The 10,747-nt window shown below is 62.6% G+C and overlaps 1 long non-coding RNA gene across 1 annotated transcript in view; it reads right to left on the bottom strand.

The window, feature by feature from the left end:
* Nucleotides 1-457: 457 nt before the first annotated feature.
* Nucleotides 458-10,747, bottom strand: part of LOC117649326 — a 51,255-nt gene continuing 40,965 nt past the window's right edge. The window contains exons 2-3 of the long non-coding RNA XR_004587972.1: nt 8,344-8,532; nt 458-953 (exon numbers count right to left, since the gene is read on the bottom strand). This is a non-coding gene — a long non-coding RNA (uncharacterized LOC117649326). The remainder of the gene's footprint in view (nt 954-8,343; nt 8,533-10,747) is intronic.

The following is a 10,747-nucleotide window of genomic DNA, read 5'->3' as shown; positions in this document are numbered from 1 at the left end:
CCACTTCCCCCCCCGCTTCCCTCCGCGTGCTCGTATGAATGCATGAAGTCTATGCACCCTCCTTTTCCATCGGCCAGGATGAGCTCGCTGTGTGTGTGTGTGTGTGTGAGCCCCCTCTAGGACTTTTACTCCTCGCCCACAGGACACGATTTTCGGCCCTGGCCGTCCTCCGTCCTCATGCATGCCGAGGCTGAGTCGGACTCGTGGGGGCTTACGTGGCCACAATCGCCTTAGGCCTGCTTCTTTAGCCCTTCCAGAGGATCAAATACCAGCGGGAGCCACTTTTTACTTTCTTCCTCGTCTTCTTCTTCTTCTTCTTCTTCTTCTTCTTCTTCTTCTTCTTCTTCTTCTTCTTCTTGCTACATAAATAATGAGGAGTCAGTGGAACGTGCGTGAGGTCGAGGAGATAAGAAACTACCAACAAACAACAACAACAACAAAAATGTCGGGAATCAAATTTTATTTTGGTGCGATGTGCGAGAAAAGGTCACCTTTTTATATTCATTTCCAATGAATGGAAAACGAAGGGATGGTTTGCAGCGTCACGTGGTGGCCGTCGAGCCAAAGGGCTGCAGGCTGAGCCCTTGCATGGCCAGGGGTGGCGGGGACGTACTTCGGGACGTATACTGGACTCTCTCTCTCTCTCTCTCTCTCTCTCTCTCTCTCTCTCTCTCTCTCTCTGTGTGTGTGTGTGTGTGTAAGATACAGAGCGTACCGGAGCGTACACGCCTCGTCTTGAAGAAGGATGGATGTCTTCATGACAGTTTCGTCAGAAGCGAGCATTATGCGCTTGGTGTGTGTGTGTGTGTTCGCGTAGGTGTGTGTGTGTGTGTGTGTGTGTGTGTGTGTGTGTGAGAGAGCGAGAAGTAATCGATGCTTTTCCCCAGCCGCGTACGGACAGCATGCCGATGTCGATGGAGTCAGTGCGGCAGGAGCAGCGCGCACAGCCTGGCCTGAAACACATGTAGAAGCATCACGTTCACACATTTTCTCCGTCAATCGTCCACAAAAAGAAACCGGCCAAGAAGCGCCAAAAGTGGCGGTCAGACAGGGACGGAAAATCCGATTGCGAGTCCCGAGGCGATGACGTGTGACCTGCACTGCAAGCCGCACACCGCAGTCGGGCTATTCATCGCCTGGATGCAGAGTGCAGCATCAGCACCGCGGTGGGGTCCGTCAGGTCGTCCAGGTCGCCGCACAAAGAGGCGGACAACGCGGTCGCGGCCAGCCGAGCGATGCGGGAGGTCGGCCTGTCTCTCTCGCACCCCTGCGGAGAGCGCCGCGAGTGCGAGAGAGACAGAGCGACGCAGGTCATCCCCCAGCGATTCCATAATCTTGCTGACCTCTGCATCCCGGAAGGAGGGGCGCCGGTCCAGCCCGGTCCAGTTGGGAACGGGTCCAGCGCGCATCCTGCTGCCCCTGCCGGCCTGCTGGACCTGGGGGAGCTGGAGCCTGGGCTGCAGCGCGGCGTTCCCCGACAACATGATGAGGCCGCCTCAAAGAATCGGGTCACCTCTGTTTACATGCTCACTTGACCTCGCCGACTGATCCGCTCCTGACAAAGGGAGAGATTCCCTTCCGCCCGTGCTTCCTGGCCCGACGAGCTGGAGAGAGAGACGGAGAGCGACGAGGGAACTGAGAAGCACCCACCCAAAAACACTGCCTGACGTTTCTCTCTAAAACGCGGTCGACATACCGAACAGTGCTTTCGTCACTCGGTCTCTCACACTCACGCGGCAGCTCGTCAGGGTGCGAGAGAGACAGCCACTCCAGGCCTTGACTCCTGCCATCACGCTGGCTGGCAGCAAGCAGACCGGGCCGGCAAACCCGTCTCGTCCGCGATGCTCTTTTCCTCGCACGGAAGCGAAATGAAGTCTTCAACGAGCAGCGAGGAGAGGAGGGGGCCGCGGCGTGATGGAGATGACGGAGTCTGGCCGTCGTCGTCGTCCTGGCCGGACCCTGCAGGTAATTTCCCGCGCCGAGACCGGCCGGCCGCCCCGTGCGCTGCTGCCCTCTGGCGGCCGGGCCGGCAACCCCCTCCCCTCGCCGGGCGTGCGTGTGTGGGGGTGGGGTGGGGGTGGCCCGCCATCCGTCCAGCGGGACCGACCGACCGCCACTCCGCCGCGCCGCCCGGCCGCCACCATGGTCGTCAACTCACTTTTACTCTCAGGGCGCAGCACCTGTGCCGCATCGCCGTGCCGCCGAACGACGCGCGACCGGATATTAATCAAACGGGCATCGGTTGCCGTTGCGTCGCGGCGCCGCGGTCCGATGGTTCGATCCCCGGCGCCGCCGGCAGATGGGCAAACAAGTGCGGGCGAGGCGCGCGGGCAGCACCTCCGCCTGACACAAAGCCGATGTGACGAATGGGGCTCGGCGACGCGGCCGTCGCTTTGTCTCTCTCGCACCCACACGGAACGCCCCTCGAGAGCGAGAGAGACAGGGCGACGAAAAAGACTCTGCCGGGCGACGCACACGTTGTCGTGCTGCGACGGGACGATGGCGTCATCTGTCGAACGGCAAGTCAGCACCACAGCGCGGCAGCACGGCAGCCAGGGTATTGGAAACGAAACGCACTCCAGCGGCGAGACCGCGCGCACCGCGTCGAGCCAAATCCTCTCCCGGACCAAAATCCCCCACAACAAAGGTGCATCACACCTTCCGCACCAAAACAATGTCTCCCGGAAGGAGGAACACAATCGTGAGAAAAATAGAGAGTTCCATTCCGCGCGCCACCCTAGCCGTCCCGGCCCGGCCCTGCCAAACCCTCATCCCCCTCCCCCTCCCCCCCCTGAGATATCCCTTCCGAAAAATGAGGCCACACTGACTCATCTCGCCTAACCCTTTCCCGGAACAAAAAACGCGCAGCCGATACTAAAACGGAAAAATCGCTTTGTCCCCTTTATCACGAGTCGATGCGTTTTTTTATGTGTTGTGTAGTAAATGATCAATAACATATTATACGGAGCACCCTCAGCCGGTAGAAGGGATGCACTTCCGACATCTGCAGACTGGTTCCGAGAGTCACTCTGTCTCTCTCGCACCCATAGGGGGCGCCCCACGAGTGCGAGAGAGACAGAGCGACGAAAACGACTCTCGGCATCAGTGTGCTGAGAGCTCTTACCTATTAGCTGACACTACACTCTGGGTGTCTGTGTGCGTATGAGGCAAATACCTGCGAGTCGCGATTTTTTTCTCTTTCTCTCTCCGATGTATGATATATTTATAACCCCGTCGCCGTTCTCCGGCTGGCCCGCCGCCCTACAGGTAGGAATGCGCTATATGAAATACTTGCCAGATTTTTCCGCCTGGCCGCCACTTTGCGACATGCCCGCCTCGGGCTCGGTGACGCGGGGCCATGGCGGGGCCACGGAGCCGCGCGAGGACGCCAGACGAGACAAGACCCCACTTCGCCGACGGAGAATTTTTTAATTATCGGAAACGCCGTGACATGACGCGAGCGCACGGCGCGCACGCTGTAAGGGGATACAAATAGACTGCAAGTGACTCTGCTCTGCCCCGCTCCGCCCCCGCATCAAGCAGTCGAGAAGCGCGCACTCACCTTGCCCGCCCCGAAAAAACAGAGTACACCGTCAGGAGACGAGCACGTCAGTGTTTCAGCCATTGAGATAGGCGCACCGTTCAAACCACTGTCCATTTTTTGGACAACAGCATGACTAAGCTATAAAGAAAAGCCAAAATTTTATATGGCTCGCTGTGTTGTGCTCTGTCAATTGAAGGAATATTTTTACGGTGTGGCACCCCAACTGCCGGCGAAAGGGTTCCTCCCGAGCCATCGGCCGGCGGCGCACCGAAAGGAAGAGGCGCGCACGGCAGCGCAGGCAGACCACCGTGAGAAAATGGTAACAAGCGATTACGAGAGCGCGAGCCGCGTCGACCGTTACGTTTTATCGGGGCCGGCATCTACCTGCCGACTGATTCCTCTGTCTCTCTCGCACTCATGGGGCGTCCCGTATAGGTGCGAGAGAGACGGAGCGAATCGGCCTACCTGCCGACGGGACGGACGACGGCAACCCTTGCAACCCTTTCCTGCTTCCGCGTCGCGTGAAAGAAGAAGGGACGGGACCTGCGGACCCCGTCTAATAATCTTCCATGCGTCTTCCCGTTGTTCCGTCTGGATCGCGCGGGGACCTCCAGGGCCTCCAGGACCTCCGCGAGTCCTCGCGGTGAACCTTTGTTCGCCTTGACGGGCTGGCGGGGCTGGCGGGGCTACAGGGCGCGGGGAACCTATGTGGTGGTGCGGCGGAGTAGCCTCTCGCATTGTTACGAAAAGGGCGCCCTCTGCCTGCCTTGGCCGCCTCGGCAGACCTCAGCCTCGGCCTGGCCCTTTGCTTCGCGTCCTCCAGCGAGCGGGCCGCGCCGCGCCGCCAGGTCATGCCGCGCGCCCTTCATGGCGTTCCCCGCGGTTCCGTTGCGCCCCACTGTACACTGACAGTCTGTCTCTCTCGCACCTAGGGTCTCTCTCGCACCTACACGGGACGCCCCCTGAGTGCGAGAGAGACAGGGCGACCCTCGGAATCATTCTGCTGGAGGCGGGCGGTCGGCTCGCGCGGCCCGCTGCTCCTGCTGAAGAAGAAGCAGTGCGTGCGCGCCTTCCGCCCTCATCAGGCGGGATTCGGTTCGGAAAATGGTGCGGGCAGATAACTTTTTTTTTTGGCGGCGTGCTTTATCATGCCGGCGACTCCGTACTCCGTGGCCATGCCGCGGCGTGCCGGACAGCGTCGCGGCGTCGCGGGGGAGGCGGCGCGGCGCGGCCCGGCGAGGGGTGGCGGCCGGCCGAACAAAAACTTTATGGTCTCCGCCATCGCTGCGTCGCGGCGCCGCGCGTATCTGGCGGCGGCCGGCGCCGAGTTGCGTGGCTGTGGCGGCACAGTGGCGCGGTGGTGCGGCCCTGGCTGCCCTCGCCCTGCCCGCCCCGCCGGCCAGTAACAAGGGGATGCGGCGCACCCACGAGTAGCCTGCGTAGCCCTGTAGCCCTCGCCGGCCGACTGGCCCGGCCCAGCCCGGCCTAGCCCGGTCTGCAAGGGGTGAGGCGGCGTGCTGCGTCCGAGACGCCCTCTGAGCGCGCCGCGCCCCGGACGCCGCCGCGGTCGCCGTCGTGGGGTGGCGCCTCGCTCCTCGGCCACGCGCTGCGTCCCGCGTCCGCGTCCGAGGCGCACCGTCAGATAAACTGGGCGCCGCGAGCTCCGCAGCGCTGTTTCCGAACGGCAGTTAAATTCATGCAGATAGGCTGACCGTCCTAAATCACGGGCTGGCAAACACAGGCTGCCCCTCGGGCTGCCCGCCGCAGCGCCTCGCCTCGCCTCGCCGCGCCCGCCTCTTCGCCCGTTAATTCAGAGTCGGCGGTATTTATTATTTAGCTCGTCCAGCCCGAACCCTTCGCGGCCTTACCCCAGCCGGCCGGGAAAAGTGTTCTTCTCCTCATCTCTCTGCAGCCGGTGGTGCCGGGCTGGTGTGTGCCCAGCGCGGGGCCGGGGGGTTGCGGGGGGGGGGGGGGGTGCCGGGGGTCCGCACCGCAAGATGTCCTGCCGAAATGGCCCTCCATTTGCGCTTGAATTTTGTATGGAAGTACATGCGGCCACTGTGGCCCTTCCCTCTCTCTCTTTTCTCTCTGTCTCTTTCGCTTTCTCCTCGCCGTCCGCCCCTCCCCGCTTTCTGTCAACGCCAGCTCCACCTTTCAGATCCGAGTCATCCGCCGCCCCGCCGTGCATGGGGTGAGGCCTGAACGCCCCAACCGCCTGAAGGTCACACGGAGGCTACAAAGCGGCACTGGTGCGCGAGCGAGCGGCGCGGCACGGTCGCCGAAATGCCACCTTGACCATCAAATGTAACAAGCCCGCCGCACCGCGAGCGCCCCAAGGTCGCGGCCCGTTAAAAGTCCCCCTGGCGGGGCACCGCGCCGCACCGCGGGGCCCGTAGAGAAGCGAGGAGCGGAAGGCACGGCGGAAACGGCACATGATTGGCCAGGAGGAGCCTGTGGGGCCCTCGGGCTGGGCTCAAAGAACGCGGCGTTCGATAACGGGAGCATCCTGTACCTGGGATCCTGGGCGGTGCACGCTCGCGTCCTTCAGAGGGGCCGCCCCTAACGCAGCATGCGCACAGTGGACCAGAAGACCGGCGCCGGCGGCCAAAACTGTAGACGCGTTTTGAGCTCCAGACACGGGACCCAAACCAAACGTGTGACCCCACCAATTCGGTTCGAGTCCTGGTTAGCGACTCTGGAGCTCTAAACGCGTCTAGGGTTTTGGCCGCCTGTGCCCGGCTTCTAGTCCACTGCGACCCGCATGGCAGCCCTCGGGAGCCCCCGCCACCCTCGGCCCCACGCGCTGACCGTAAAACGGACGGCCAGGGCTTGACCGCGAAACAGCGGCGGGGAGCGTCTCGTAAATTGTGGCCTGATTAAAGGACAAAGAAAACAACAACAACAAAACGGACGCGGCGTGCTGCTGCGGGCCGCCAGGCCGAGCCAAGGGCAGAACACGCGGACGGTGCAGGCCGGAGTGCCCTCCGCTGCCCTCAAGGCGCGTATCATGTTCCACGCCGTCGTCATCATCGTTTTTTTCCGACGCTTTTTCACGAAAAAAATATGGATATGGAGCGCGCGGTGCGGGTACTCCATGGTCAAGTGGCGGTAGCCGGCCCGTATCGGAGCACCACCACGACGGGCAGCACGACGGGCAGCACGCATGACCACCAATTGGCCGCGACGCTCGTCGCGTCTCATTGTTCATTTTCATTGTTTTTTGTCGCGCAGCCACCCTTGGATTGATTGTGAGCGCGGCGCGGGCAGAGCCAGCAGTCAGAGCCGCCGCGCCGCGGTCGAAGACAACCAGAGCCGCGTATTCAATATCGGGCTGCCTGGGCATTGGGAGCCGCTCCCTGGAGGCCGGCAGGGTGTTTGATGAGGCTGCGAGCAGCGCGGGTCCGGCCCGGCTCCGGCCGTCCCTAGCGCCCCTGGCTGGGCTGGGCCTGGGCCGGCCTGGGTCGGTCGAGTAGAACCAACAATGAGACTGAACAATTGCGTTGGTTGGAGCTCGAGGGGGTGGCCCGGGTCCAGCTGGGGCGGGGCCGGCGGGGCGCGGGGGTTGGGGATAGCGCTGTATTTACATAGGCCGGGATTAATTGGAGAGCCTGGGCCCAGCGGACTGATTCCGCACAGCGTTTCGTCGCTGTCCGCTCTCTCGCACCTACGCGGAAGGCGCCGGGAGTGCGAGGGAGACAGACTGCAGGCGCCTCGCCGGCTGGCTATCTTGCAGCACGGGCCGAGCCATGGCCGAGCCGTGCTCTGTGTGGTCAGTGATTTATTTGTACACGCGAGGGGAGCCCGGCCGGGCGGTGCCGGCGGTGCGGACGGTGGACCGTGGGGATGGCGGGCGGGCACCGCGCACAGTCGTCCCCTGGCTGCCCCTGCAGGGCCCGCAGGAGAAACTTCGCACGGCCTGCTTAGTCCGGCACGGCCAACGGCTCAACTCCACTGAAAAGAGGGGGCGGGGGCAAACTTCCTCACCCCATTCCTCCGAGCCGGCCGAGGCCTGGCCAAAGCCGAACGCGGAGTTTCGATGAGCAGAAGCAGCAGGCCGCCCTCTTGGCCGTCATTAAAACTGTGTTGCCAGATCAGCACTCACCCCCTCCCCCTCCCCTTTCCGACCCCGGAGACTTAACAAGTTTGGGCCCTGGTCACCGAATGTGGCGAGCGAACGCGGAGTTTGATTTGTTCCCGTCGAAGCCGAGGACGGGGTTGACGTGAGCGGAGGGATGTTGACGTGAGGGTGGAAACGAGAGCCGCAACCTGGGTGGACTGCGAGTGTGTGAGTGGCGAGTACTCCGGAGAGAGAGTTGGAAACCGTGCATCCCGGTGTGACAGGGGGTGGGGTGGCGGCCAGTGGCGGCGCGGAGGGGGTGGTCGCCGCGGTCCGTCCAGGGGTGGAGGGGAGGGGGTGGAGAGCTCGCCCGAGTGGCGGTGACCCAGCTAAAAGGACCTCCTCCTCCCTCGCGGGGGTCGGGGAGGAGGGGGTGCGGTAAGTGCAGAGAGATGGACGCGACCCCCACCCCCACTCGTTCCTTCTTCTTCTCCTCACCCTCCGAAAATTGAGCCGGGCCTTGCATCGGCCGGGCGAAGTGACCACCGCGGCCGCTGCCTTTCGCACCAAGCCGAGCCCGCTGAATAAATCAGAAAAAGGAGTTTCGCCGCTGGATCGCATTCTGCGCAAGCGCTCGCCACGCCGAACAGCACAGCTGCCGCCTGCTTGACAAGGTGGCCGACGGCCCGGTGCATAAGCAATCAATTTATAGCCACCGTGAAGCCCATGCATACTTGCATACCGGGTCGCGTGCCCGTCCCGCAGCACCGTCCCGTTTGGGAAGTCCGGTTTGGCCCGCACCTCGCCCTCGCCTCGCACTGCCGGCCCCGCACCAGAATGACCAGCTGCAGGTTGGGGTGGACGACAGCGAGGCGGCGACCACGGCGACGCGCACGCGTCGGGGCGGCTCGAAAAAATGAAGCGAAAATGCCTGCAACAGAGGAGAGAGTCCCGCTAGAGGGAAAATGACATAAAATACACAGTATACTACGCCCAGAAGCGCACCCTATACAGCCGTTTGGTACTGGAATGGGCGACTGTTTCTTGGAATAAGGCAACATTACTTGGGACAAGAAAATGCACCGTACATTTTCTTGTCCCAATACTGTTTTTCTTGTTTCAAGGAAACTTTTTTCCAGACCGCAGGTCATCAAAGCCCGTACAAAGTTGACATATCCTCAGTTTTTCCTACGCCCCTGCATCGAATCCAAAACAGTTTTCCCCGTTTTACGGCGTAAATGGCAACCGCACGGCCGTGTCTTTTTCCAAAGTCCCGCGTGCGGCGTCAAAGTCGCTGGCTGGGCTGTGCATGACACGGCCGCCCCCTTGTTGAGAACTGCCCCGCGCCCCACCGCGCCCCCCTAGAGTGTTGTCCAGGACCCACACTCACCTCAGCCTGGTCCTCTGGACGCCCCACCGCGCCCCGCCCCGCCGCCACCCCGCAGCGCGTCCTGTGTCTCGCTCCTGTCCCTGACAGGCCTGGGGTCCTTGCGGAGGCCGCTCCTTGCCGTGCCCAGGCCCCGTCCAGCGCCGCCACCGAGGCCGCCACCGTGGCCGACGCTGAGCCGCCGCCACACAGTGAGCCAGAAGACCGGTGGGGGCGGCCAAAACTCTAGACGCGTTTCGAGCTCCAGAGTCGCTAAACAGGACTCGAACGGAAGGTGTGACCCCACCAATGGATTGCTCTAGGGGTCACCCAGGGGTCACACGTTGGCTGCCAATTCAGCGACACGAGCTCAAAACGCGTCTAGAGTTTCGGCCGCTGCGGTCTTGGGGCCCACTGTGGCCGAGGCCGCCAGGCAAGCAGTCACACTGCCTCGGTCCGGCCCTTCCACCCTGTCATAAACACGCTAGCCCCGCGGAAACTCGCGTCCCGCGTCCGCAAACGCCCATGGTTCTTTCTCCTTCCGTTCCAAGTTGCCAACGCGCCGCGTCGCGCCAACTCCCCCATTCCCTGCCCGTCCTCCCCCTCCTCCTCCCCCACGCGGCCGCGCTCCCCTCCCACTGCACGGCCTGCACGGCCTGCACGCGGCGGTGGCGATAGCGGCGTAGCGCGGCCACTGGCCGAGCCACCCCATCCGCGCCACGCCGCGCCGGCCCGGGGAGTCCTTGAAAAGAAAATGGCCGCCGTCGCGTGCTGCAATGGCCAGTGTCCGAGCCAAGCGACGCGCAAGGCCCGGCTGAGGGGTGAGTCGGGGAAGAAAAGTAACTGAGTAAGAAAAGCACACCGCTGTGGCCTAGACAGGAGGCATCTCGACAAGCATTTGGCAAGTGATTTCACACTCAGATTTTCATGTTTAGTTGAAACAACTGGTCGAGGAACGACTTTCCACAACACAGCTTTTGAAACGTTGTTCTTTTTCTTCCCCAACTTACCCACCCATTCTTCGACAAACTGGCGGTGCGTTTGTTCGTTTCAAGAAGCTCGTCGTTCGCGTCCAGCAAACAGCCTCCACTTATTTTCCCGGGTCTGGCCGACTAAGCCGCGAAACGGTTCGTCTTCGTGGGAGTTCCTCCCGCCGTACCCACTCTCACCCCGCGTCCGTTACCTCCGAGATGGGCGCGATGGTGGCGCCGGGGCGCGCGGACGTGCGCGTCGTGGGCTGAGTGACGGCCACCGTGTTGTTGCGGGGCCGCTGCGCCGCTGCGACTCCGGATGGCCCGACGCCCACTTCCATTTCCGGCGAAGGTCCCGCAGTCCGCGGAGGAGCACGGCCCCGGCACGGCCAGCGGGGCGTCCTGGAGCCTGCTGGGGGTTGCTGGAGCCAGACCCGTGCGGGTGGAAGGGGTTCATGATGAGAGCGGGCCCCGCCACGCCACGCTGGGCCCGGAGAAGGGCCCAAGGAGCCAAACAGAGGCAGCCACTCTCACGAGGCCAAAATCATCCTCTATCCGGCCCGCGTTTTACTTGATGAAGCCTGCAGGAAGCCTGCGCAACGAGAGGAGGAAAATAGCAGATTAACGCGACGCATTGATTCGAAACAAAAACCACGAAGGTTTCATTTGGCACAGTGGCGTGTTCCTTTTTCGGGCGCGGAAACCATTTTCGTGTTATCATTACAAGTTCCATGTGTGCGTGCCGCCCCGCCCCGCGACATGCTACCCACCCTGGACGATGGGCGCCGAGGCCGGCGTCGAGGCCGCCC

Source organism: Thrips palmi, unplaced genomic scaffold (genome assembly GCF_012932325.1).
Source record: "Thrips palmi isolate BJ-2018 unplaced genomic scaffold, TpBJ-2018v1 HiC_scaffold_4, whole genome shotgun sequence".
In the NCBI taxonomy this organism is placed as follows: Eukaryota; Metazoa; Arthropoda; class Insecta; order Thysanoptera; family Thripidae; genus Thrips; species Thrips palmi.
Note: the sequence above shows the minus strand (reverse complement) of the source record. Positions and strands in the feature narration are given on the sequence as shown.